The sequence below is a fragment of the Mustela nigripes genome, chromosome 12 (genome assembly GCF_022355385.1).
Source record: "Mustela nigripes isolate SB6536 chromosome 12, MUSNIG.SB6536, whole genome shotgun sequence".
Lineage (NCBI taxonomy): Eukaryota > Metazoa > Chordata > Mammalia > Carnivora > Mustelidae > Mustela > Mustela nigripes.
Genome location: NC_081568.1, coordinates 14302891 through 14315730, shown reverse-complemented (window position 1 = coordinate 14315730; position 12840 = coordinate 14302891).

Genomic DNA, 12840 nt, shown 5'->3' with positions numbered 1-12840 from the left:
GAGTACAACTACTTTGAAGAGTACAACTTTGAAGGACAACTACTAGGTTTTAAATGTGAGAACTAACCAGGAACTTTTTTTGACTGACAACTGTCAAAATCTGTGTTGCACAAGTGTTTTGATTTGTGATTGAAATGCACTGATTTTTTAATGACAAGGAAGTTGGTAATGGAAATGGGAATGTGAGGGCGATATAGGCAATTCTGGCATCATGAGTCCTTATAGGGTATTTCTTCTAGACCCAATTTTCCCCCTCTTTAGCAGACTCTGACCCAGTGATGTTCACTGTCATTCTAAAGCTGAGGAAGAATGGAGAATGGGGGTGGGGGGTTGATATACAAATGTTTCCTGCCCCTTGTCTCTGTCATTATTGTCTAAATAGAAGCTCAATATGAGGACCAACTCAATAGTAAGAAACAAACAACCTGCATCAAGATTGTGAAATATTGATTAGAAATTAATATATTTTATAATATTATGAAAGCATCTTTTTATTCATAATCTGTAAATATGTATATAATAAATTTATTCTTAAATTTATTAAATGCACCTTAAACATATATATTCACTTGCATATGAGATAATATACAATGTCTATTTTTATATCTTTTTATTCTAATACTTTCCAGAGGAATCCTCAAATACACACTCATATACATACATATTTTTGTTTTCTGTTGTCACGCATATACACATTGTGAATTGCCATTTCTTCTTGGGGAATTGGCCCCTTTCTCATTGTGTAATGCCCTCTTCCTGCTAATTTTCCTTGCTCTGACATTCACTTTGTCTGAAATAAGTATAAAGATTCCAACTTTGTTTTGACTTAGTGTTAGCATGATGTCTCTTTTTCTATTCATTTAGTTTTAATCTACATATGTCTTCATATTTAAAGTGGGCTTCTTATAGACAACATGGAGTTGGGTCTTATTTTTGACCCATTATGATAATCTCTGTTTATTTTTGTTGGTGCCATGAATTTTTTAAATTCTCAATCATTACAGCTTCAAAACATTTTTTCATTTCTTTTCTCTTTCTTCCCTTTCTGGTGTTAGTATTATCATATGGTACATATTTTGTACTCACCCCACTCATTGTTTTTGGATATCTGTTTCTGTATTCCTTTTTTCTCTTTTCCTGGTATTTTTCTTTGTTTTTTGTTTTGTTTGGTTTGATTTGGTTTTGGTTTTGTTTTTTTTTTAGTTTGGGAGCTCCTATTAACATCACATGAAACTCAGACTCCTCCCTCAGCAGTGCTCAGTCTAATAATGAACTCATCAGAACATTTCTTCATTTCTTTTACAATGTATTATTTCTATCATTTCTTTTTGATGCTATCTTAAAATTTCCATCTTTTTTTTTTTTTTTTTGGCATTACACATGTTCTTGCATGGTCTGATTTTTCCATTATAGCCCTTAACAAATTAAGCATGGTTATTGAATTCCTGGTTTGATCAACATTTTAGCCATGTCTAAGTATGGTTTTGATGATTGTTATCTTTTTGAACTATGTTTTTTGTCTCTCACTATGCCTTGTTATTTACTCTTGTTAGCTCTACATGATGTACTAGGTAAAAGGAACTCTGGTTAACAGGCCTTTACTGATGTGGTTTTAAGGTGTTTTGGAAGGGGGAAAATTCACTATTTCTATGACTAGGTTTCAGTCTTTTACTGAGCCTGTTTTGTGGACTCCCACAGGGTTTCCCATGCCTCCATCCCCCTGCCCATATCCCTGCTGAAGACAGGGTAGCTGGAAGGGGCTAGGCTTGCACACCCAAGCTGGTAATATTCTAATCAAACCCTTTAGGTCAGGTTATGAGAAAACAGTTTCTCTTTGGGGCAGGCTTGCTAAGAACAGTCTGGGCCTATATCAGAGTAGCTGCTTTTCTCTCTCCCTTCAAAAAATGAGGAATTTTCCACTGACCTTCACTATGAGAACCATGTAGGGGTCCTAGAGGTAAAACTCACACAAATCTGGGGAACTCTTTCTAGAGTTGACCCCTCTAGGGAAAGGCTAGCTCTCAGATCTTTGCCCTGAATCTACAGCAATTCTAGAATGACAAATTCAGGTTTTCACCCCAGTCCTGATTTCCATGGGAGTTTCTGCTCATGGGTCTCTGCTCTAGTAAGCTGTGGTTCACAGTGTCTGTCCCTCCAACTTTGGGGTTAGCTGTTTTTCCTGTGACCTCCAGTTTTCTGACAGGTGTGAGAAAAGCTGTTGATATTCAGTGTCTTCAAGATTTTTATTACTGTTTGAAATAATGACTCCCAAGCTTTTTATATGCTGGGTCAGAAACTGGAAGTCACTTTTTCTTAATGGGCCTCTACAACATGAATATATTTCTGAATATGTTTCTTAAGTGAGTTCACAGTATCTCTCTCTCTCTCTCTCTCTTCTTTTTTAAGAGAGAGAGAGAGAGAGAGCAAGAGAAGGGTAGAAGGAAAGGGTTCAAGCAGGCTCCTTGCTCAGCACAAAGCCCGACTCATATGCTCGCTCTCACAATCCTGAAGTCATGACCTCGGCCAAAATCAAGAGTCACATTCTCAATCAATTGAGCCACTCTAGTGTCCTGGTCAGTCCACAGTATCTTTTTAAAAAAAAGTCTGTTGTAGCATGGTATTGGCATAAAAACAGACACATAAATCAGTGGAACAGAGTAGAGAGCCCAGATATGGCCCCTCAACTCTATGGTCAAATAATCTTTGACAAAGCAGGAAAAAATATACAGTGGAAAAAAGACAATCTCTTCAATAAATGGTGCTGGGAAAATTGGACAGCTATGTGTAGAAGAATGAAACTCAATCATTCTCTTACACCATACACAAAGATAAACTCAAAATGGATAGAAGACCTCAACATGAGGCAGGAATCCATCAGAATCCTAGAGGAGAACATAGGCAGTACCCTCTTCGACATCAACCACAGCAACTTCTTTTAAGATATGTCTCCAAAGGCAAAGGAAAAAAAGCAAAAATGAATTTTGGGGACTTCATCAAGATCACAAGCTCTGCACAGCAAAGGAAACAGTCAACAAAACAAAAAGGCAACCCACGGTATGGGAGAAGATATTCACAAATGACACTGCAGACAAAGGGCTGATATCCAGGATCTATAAAGACTCCTCAAACAAAACATTCACAAAACAGATAATCATGTGAAAAAATGGGCAGAAGACATGAACAGACACTTCTCCAATGAAGACATACAAATGGCTAACAGACACATGAAAAAGTGTTCATCATCACCAGCCATCAGGTAGTTTCAAATCAAAACTACATTGAGATACCACCTTACACCGGTTTGAATGACCAAAATTAACAAGACAGTAAGCAACATGTGTTGGAGAGGATGTGGAGAAAGGGGAGCCACTTTGGAAAACAGTGTGGAGATTCCTTACAAAATTAAATATAGAGCTTCCCTATGACCCTGCAATTGCACTACTGAGTATTTACCCCAAAGATACAGATGTAGTAAAAAGAAGGCCATCTGTACCCTAATGTTCATAGCAGCAATGGCCACAGTCGCCAAACTGTTGAAAGAATCATGATGTCCTTCAATGGACAAATGGATAAGGAAGATGTGGTCCATATATACTATGGAGTATTATGCCTCAATCAGAAAGCATGAACACCCAACTTTTGTATCAACATGGATGGGACTGGAAGAGATTAAGCTGAGTGAAGTAAATCAAGCAAAGACAGTCAATTATCATATGATTTCACTTATTTGTGGAGCATAAGGAATAACATGGAGGACATGGGGAGACAGAGAGGAGAAGGGAGTTGGGGGAAATTGGAGGGGGAGATGAACCATGAGAGACTGTGGACTCTGAGAAACAATTTGAGGGTTTTGGAGGAGGTGGGAGGTTGGGTTAGCTTGGTGGTGGGTATTATGGAGGGCAAGTATTGCATGGAGTACTGAGTGTGGTGCATATACAATGAATTTTGGAACACTGAAAAGAAATTTAAAAAGTAAATAAAAATTTTTTAAAATGTCTGTTGTATGCTCTATAAACCATACAGAAAGGAAACATACAATAAAAATTATTTTAAAAGACATATACCCTTTAATATACCAACAACTTCTTTAAGAGCTACCCTATCTTACTCTACTAAAGTATAGCCATGGGGAAATATTTTTAAAATATGGCTATTGAGATTATATCAATCACCTTGGCAAAATTTAAATTCAAATATTCACAGCTTTCACATACCTAAATTTAGCCCAACAATTGTCTTGGTTACAACACATATGAATTTGGCACATATACAAATGCACACACATACAACCATGTGACGTACGAGACTAACTCTTAAACTGAGATTATCTTCGTTTGTGTTAGTTTAATGATATTAAGAGATTCTAAGATGATGAATTGAAACTACTTCATTTGCATATTATTTGATTTTAAATGAAGATATATAATTATATGCTAGTGATTTAAAATATCCAGCTAATTAATGCTACCTATAATATCTCTAATTAAACATTTAGTAGTGGTACCTTCTAAGTGGTGATGGGCAAAGGGTTTAGAAGTTGGATTAGCATATGGGAGGGACATGGCAGCAAATATGGATATGTTTAGCATACCTTTTGACGTTGTGTCAGAGATACAGTGAGAAAAAGATGTAATAATTAGTATCTTTTACCTACAAACAAAACATTCAATTGATAAAGCACTAAGTTCACAAAGAAGTGGATCTATTGAAACTACTTTGGGTGGAGCAGTTTCTCTCTCTTTTTCACTCTCTCTCACATATTGTGTTTCTTTATCACAGATTATTTCTTTACTTACTTTTCCCATTCCTCTTCTACTATTGATTGGCTTGGCCTTTCTTCTGTTCCCTATGTATTTCTTACTATCTAAGACCTGCTTATTCATACCTGTTTCTTTATAAATGTATCTCACTGTGACCTGCCATGGGATTGACTCTTGCCCTTTTTAATTTTTTTAATTTTATCTTACCTGTTCATTATGTCCAGCTTCTATCGTTAAAAAGTGCCATGGGATTCATATTTTCCAGTTTCAACTCATGAGCACAAGAGTATCTTTCACCCAGATTAATTTTGGTGCTCAGTTACATCATGTATTTTGTTAACCTACATAATTTGTTCTTGAATCACAGTTCAACTTCCAGTCAAATCAGCAATCATCATGGCATTGACTTTTCAGGTAAGAGATTATGGGGATTGAACAAAAATGTCGACAGAGAAGATGAAGCAAAGCAGAGGGGACACTTGTGATAGTGACCTAATATTAGAAGGGCTTGCTCTTAGATTGAAAAGTAGGGTGTATATATCAAAGATGGTCAATAAATGGTGCACTGTTTTCTTTCTTTCTATTTTCCTTCTTTCCTTACTTTCTTATAGCCCAACATATGGAACTTCCTTTTACTAGAGACTCAGGCACAAGAACAGATTTGGTTCAAGAGGTTGCAATAGAGTTAGGTTTTAGACTTACTAAATTTGTGATCCTATTAAATATCCAAATTTACCTCACAAGCAAGAAGATTTCCCAATAGAAATTTCAGATATGTATTTGAAGTCAAGAACATAAAGTATTATTTCAAGTCATGGAAAGGGATTTAAAAAAAGGAGAGCTAGAAATTTTTTATAAAAGGTACAAAAACTAGACATAGGGGGCTTCTAAATTTAGGGAGAAAAAACATCCAGTACCGGAGACTGAGCTGAAATGTTCACCGAATTCCCAAGGAAATCAAGGATGAAAAGAAGGAGAAGATAGGGATCTGTGCTTCAAAGTTCTGGAATGTGGCATGAAATAGGAATACAATATTCTTCATTGAAATTGGTAACATAGAGATCATTGAGGGCCATGCAATATGTAGACTTCTGGAGTAATGAAGTGCTAACAAGATTACAGTGTGCTAAAAGTGAACTAAAGTGAGAAATTGGAGATAATAGAGCATTGCAACTTTTTTAAAGAGGTTTTTCTGTGAAGGGAAGCAGATAAAAAATTTCATATTTGCTATGATGTTTTTAGTTGCTAGTAACCAAAACACCAACTAAAAGAAGCTTAAATATAAAGAAAATTAAAAGAAGCTTAAGCATTAACGGAAACACTATTTTGAAATTCTGGAAGGAATTCTGGAAGGAGAGTGTCCACAGAGTGGCAAATTAATGGCTGATACACTGAAACTTGAAATCTTTACAGCTCAATGCCTGGATAATCTCAACAGGGAAACTACTCTTTGTCTGCAGATGGGCTGTGGCACCTCAAAGGATAGCATGTCATAGAGCCATGCCTCTCCTGATTTTATTTTAGGAAAGCAAGTAACTTTTCCCAGACATTCCAAGGCAAACTTTTTCTCATATTCTATTGAATGTATCTGTGATGCTCTGCTTGTTAGATTTCTTTTTTTTCTTTTATGTGGTTGCATGGGTTCAGGTTAATGAGATTATTCATTTTTTTTTCCCACTAGGGCATTCTAGGTTCTAAGGATACTGTGATGGAAAACCCCTGATATACTTTTTTTGAGATTTATTTATTTATTTAAGATAGAAAGTGCACATGTGAGCCGGGGAAGGGGCAGAAAGAGAGGGAGAGAAATCCCCAAACAGACTCCCTGCTAAGCATGGAACCAGACCAGGGCTCCATCTAAAAACACTGAGAGCATGATCTGAGCCTAAACCAAGAGCCTGGCACTCAACTGACTAAGCCACCCAGAATCCCCTAAAGCATATTTTTAAGAGGTGACACAAGTTACTTACAAATGAAAATACTTAAGGGGTGCCTGGGTGGCTCAGTCAGTTAAGTGGCCTGCCTTCAGCTCAGGTCATGATCCCAGGGTCCTGGGATCAAGCCCTGCATCAGGCTCCCTGCTTAGCAGACAGTCTGCTTCTCCCTCCTCCTCTGTCTGCTTCTCTGCCTACTTGTGCTTGCTTGTGCTCTCTGTCTGTCTGTCTGTCTGTCAAATTAATAAATAAAATCTTTTAAAAAATACAAACAAATGAAAACACTTAAAATTTGAAAGTGTTTTTTGGGGGAAATAAAATATTGTAATGTGATAGATAATTCCTAGGGTAGAGGGAGGAAGTTGCTTTAGCTTGAATAGCTTTGAAAGGTCTCATTAATGAGGTAGTATTTGATCTGAAACCCAAATCATGGGGAGTGAATATCTATAAAAAGAACTGGGAAGAAAACATTCAAGACAAAAAAGCAAGCAATAAATTTGAACTTATGTCTGATTTTCTGGGATTATTGAATTTCTGTGCATGATCAAAGCAGGAAAAAGGATCATTTTTATATAAAAAATAAAACTAAACTTAGTAGGAGATGACATCAGAAAGATAAAAAGTACTTAAAAACCTACAGAATCTATTAGAAAATGAAAGGAATTGAAAGGTTCTCCTAATTAAAGTGAGAAGCCATTGGCAAATTTTAAGCATGAGAATATTATACTGTCACTTATCTTTTGAGGAGGTCACCCCATCTATTTTGCTGGATTGTAGAAAGTAAGAGTAGATGGTGACTTTTAGTTTTCCAAGAAATAAATAATGATACCTTGATCTAGGTAGATAGTAATGGAAGAGTTGCAATCTTGACTATATTTACAATAACTTTTAATAGTTTTATTAAATTAGATTTAGTGAGATTGTATTTGGGGCATGAGAGAATGATCACAAATATCTATTGTTCCTAGGTTTTGGTACTGGGCAGGAAGATGGTTGATAATTCCCTTACAGAGAAGGGAATGCATGGAGAAGAATAAGGTTGAAAAAAGTGGTTAGAAATTACCTGCTGGAATAGAAAATTGACACTAAGGGTGGAAAGAAGGTCTGTAGAAGGAACCAAAGTCTTTACAGGGTCAGAGAGAATGTTTTCCTGTTGATAAACTGAATACATCCACACACTTGATTTGGAGGAGTAGGGGGTTTGACAAGAGAAGAGAAAATTCAATATTGTTATCCCAGAAAATCAAAACATAACTTACTAGGCCATCCAATTAAAACTGCTGAGCTGGGGTATGTGGATTTGTGGTTTGTGCAGTTCCTCTTAAAGCAGAGCTAGCATGGGACACTTTTAAAATTTATTTCTTTTTAGATCAAACACAGAAAATAGAATGTATTTATCATCATCTGGCACTGAAGTGTTCGTAGGTATTTAGGATGGAGAAAGAGACAGAGACAGGGATTATATGTATTTTGAAGGAAGCAACTTAAAAATGGACTATGGCAGCAACGCTAGACAAGTGAGTTTAAACTGGAGACAAGTGACTTTAGAAGGGCTGTGTGGATAGTGGATCAGCGCAGTCAATTCATTGGAAGACACACTGGAGTTCAGTAATTACACAAGTAAGTTTATAAGAGCTAGGAGGCTGGAAAAATAGGAGACAGAAGTTGATGCATGAGATGGTTATAATAAGTATTTTTAGAAGTAATTGTTCTTAGTCAAAATGTACAAGGTTGTTACATAAATCATGACACAAATTTGAAGAATTGCTTTATCTATTTTAGTTAAACAAATCTATAAAAACTCAAATCTTAATTATTTTATACTTTTATCTTATGCTTGTCACATTTCCTGCAACTTTCTTTGGGCCCAGACCTATTTTATGTCCATTTTGTCTTACCTAACATATCCCTAAGTTATCTGAAGGAGAGTTGTAGTCTAAGACACGACTGTGAGAATAAATGAACAAAGCGAGGGTGAAAATGTCAAGAAACGGAGACTCTGAAGTGTTAAATGGAGAATGCAATGAATTCTGATACTTCCCAAGTTTTGACAGAAATTGGAGTGGATTGGATGACAAGGTTAATAATCAAATTACCTATAATGCATAAGAATAAAAGGACTTCTGTAGGTAAATTTGAGATAGAAAGAAGACTGTATCATTGAATAATAAAAGCTATAAGAGAGCAGGAGTTTTTATCCTCAGGTTCCAACTTCTGTTCTTCAAGTATGTGGAGTATGATGGAGACGTGCTCTCTAGACGGGTTCCCTTAGAGAATATCAAGATACCATTTAGAGAAAGTAGGTGGAAGCGATATTTTTACAAAAGGTTTGAGAGACAGTTTTATCAAACACAAAGGGAATTCAAGATGGAGAGCTGATGGTTTGCTAGGGAGGGGAAGAGAGTGGATGGCAAGATAAGGCAATGTATAAAACATTATAAGGGAGAGACTGTAGGTGATAAAGGATACGTAAAAAGGCTAGATCTTCAGGAAGTAACTAGAATATGTAAGTATAATGTGATAAACCTGGGCAAAGAAGTTTAGCATTGTTAGGAGAAATATCACACTTAGGGGTAATGTAGCTTGGGATAGTCACTGCTTCCTGGCCTAGACAGTGGAGCTGAGGCAAAGGACGAGCTTATTCAGTCATAACAAAAGTAAAGGAATAAAACCCAACGTGAAAGTTGGATTGAATGTGTCTATCAAATAACAAACACTTAAATCAGATTAAAGAAAAAAAATACATATTTTATAATAGAAACACATCAACTCAAAGGTAAGGAAAAGTGAAAAGGGCATAGGATAGTCAAATATACTCAGAAAAATGCAAATAAATTTGTGAGGTTGGTAAAACAAATAACCAATAAAGTGGAATGAAGGGACAGCAGCCTTTAAAGAAAATCCCAGGAGTGTTTTTGCTAAAGAAATCCCCACACTCTGAGAAAGGCAGATCAGCTATAAATCTTAATGAACCAAAGATAATATAGTAGAATATATAAAGCAAAACTCTTAAACTACAAAGATAAGGTAATAAAACCCAACATAATGAGTGATCGTGATACATAGCTTCCAGAGGTGATTGATGAAGTAAAGCTAATTGAAAAATCATTTATGAACTTTAAGTGGCATAACCTACTAGGTTTATTAAGTAACACTGTCTTGGACATTGGACTTTATATGGAAGCTTTGTGCTTTCAATGCTTGCAAAAGTTATCAAAAAGAGGAATTTTGCTATTCTCTTGTAAGGTATAAATTACCACTGCATATTTAGAAGATAATTCAACAAAGATTATATACACCTTTAAGGTACTAATTATATTTTGAGGACTCTATCTTACAGAAGTAAAGTGAAATTCATATGTGCATTAATTAAAGTACTATTATTATAAAAGTTGGAAACTGATAAGGTAAAGGGATATGTTTAAAATATTACTGAAGTCCATGTAACCATTCATGTTTATAAAAAATAAAAAATTATATTAAAAAAAAAGAGTCTGTCAATAATAAATTCTGCTTGCTGCTTTAAAAAAAAAAAAAAAGATTAAAGTAAAAAAAAAAATTAAAAGAATGTTATGGATCCTCAAAGGAGGAAGATTGACTTGGAAGAATTTCAAAATATTTACAGGAAAAATCAAACACATTTCAGACTAATATGGCTATGATATTCTATTTTTTTTTTCATTTTAAAAACTCTCTGTGGATGTGTGTTTCAATGGCATACTTAGAGAAGCATAACACTTTCTTAAATACATCCCAGATTTTTTTTTTTTACTCTTTTTTAATTTTTTATTTACATCCCAGATTTTTTTTTTTTAATTTTTTATTTTTTATAAACATATATTTTTATCCCCAGGGACTAGAGCGTATCATACATCCCAGATTTTTTAAGGGTTGAACTCATGGGATTAGAATTGGTGGTGGTGAGTAAAAGACTTTGTACCTCTGGAAGTTGTAGATGGTATGAAGGTGAAAAAGCCACAGGTGTCGCAGCATCTATGGCAGTAAGTGGTAAGTATTTGTAAAGTATTTATTCAAGTACAGACTCAGTGCCTAGAAGCAGAGAATCAAGCCTCCTTCCTACCTCCTTTCAAGTCCAAGATCCCAAGGCTTATTTTAAAGACAGACTTATTTTCAGAGTAAATGTAACAATTCTGGAAAACAAGAAGTAGAGTTCTTACTATAAAAAATTATGTGGTGACACATTTTCTACGCTTCACAAGACTAGTCCCTTTGGAGTTTGTATAAATGATTTAAACAGTCCCCACAATGCCTTTTCATGCTTTCAGATTATGTGCTTGCAGCCTGAAACTTTCATATACAGAAGAAAAATAAAAGTAAGATAGGGTTTCTTCCTTTTCAGAGGATCTATAGCTCATGACACTCTGATAGGAAAAGGAAAGTAAATACAGCTTTATTTTTTTGTATTACAAATTCGGTTTAACTTCAAGAGAAATAGAAATTTTAAGTATAAATTAATCTATTTTAAAATGTTGAATGATGAAATGTGGACCAATTAAAATATAAAATATTTTTTAAATATTAAAAATATGACTCTTGGTTTCCAATGTTTTCAGCCTAAAATAATATTATTAAAGTTTTACATATATTAAATTATTTAACGCTCATAACTCCCCATGAGGAAGCTGAGGCATATAAAAACTCGTCATGTTGCCCAGGACCACGCATGTACTAAATGGAGATGATTTCAGACGTCGTGTAGTAAGGCAAACATATTGATACTTGCCAAAAGATGGTAATAGTTTAAATAAAACACCTGGGAGATTTTTTTTTTTTTTTTAGGATTTATTTTGTTTATTTGAGAGAGAAAGAGGAAGAGTGAACATGGATGGGAGGAAAGGTAGAAGAAGAGCGTCTCAAGCCACACTGAGAGCAGGACCCTGTGTAGGGCCCCATCTCACATGACCTGAGCAGAAATCAAGAGTTGGATGCTTAACCAACTGAGCCACCCAGATGCCCTGACCTTGGGGATGTCTTAAAACAAATGATGAGAAAGGTTATAACAGGCAAAACAAAACAAAACAAAAGTAAAACAAACACCAAAAAAACCCCTGTATTAATATAAACATCAAATAAAATATAATTCAACACAACTGATATGAAAAGGGACAAAGAATAGTATTTCTTATCATAAAGTTTGCCGTCCATCAATAAGATACAGTTCCTGTGAATTTTTATTAACAACACAACACAAGCTCCAGGTACACAAAACCAAATCCGAGTAAACTTAAAATAGTATTAACAAACAGAGTACTATGGAAGATGAATCACACCCCTTGGGAATCAATAAATTACAAAAATAGTAAGAAGATAAAGAGTATTTGAGAGACAGTTAAGAAGTTCTTTTTAAGATATACTTTTAAGAAGAAGTCTATACTTTCCAAAAGCAAATTTTGCACCTGTCACAATCACTAACCACAAAGCAATATAATCAGAATTATAATGAAAAAAAATAGCATTTACAGATACACAAACACATTTATACTTAGTATGTTAAAAATATATTTCCAAATGACTAATGCTAAAGAGAAATTAAAGACATGTAAGATAAACAACAAAAAGAACATTGCTCAGAAACATTAATAGGATTTAGCTAAATTGCCACTCAGGGAAATACATAATATTAAACTATATTCATCTACAGTATTTAAAAAACTGCAAAATAAATTATCTAAGCTTTCCTATAAAGAACTTAAAAATTAAGTAAAAAAAATGAGGTAGAAAATTAATAATAATCCCCAAAAAAGATAAGTTGAAAAATTGATAGAATTGAATAAAATAAAAAGTATTACTTAAAAAATATGTAAAATAAGTAAATCACAATTTCAAAACAAAAGATGTATTCTCAGTTCTGTGTTTCTCCTTATCCTGATTTATTTTTATAGCATTTTGCACATTCTAACAGTTATATCCATTCAAAAATTTTTATATTGGGATTTATTTCTATATTTCACCACTAAAATATTAGCTTTCTAAGAAAAAGTTTGAATGTATGTGTGTGTGTGTGTGTGTGTGTGTGTGTGTGTTTACTGATGTATTCCAGTTGCCTATAACAATTCCTGGAATGTGATAGTATTCAGTAAATATTATTTAAAATTATAAAGTTATATAATTTTATATAATTATAC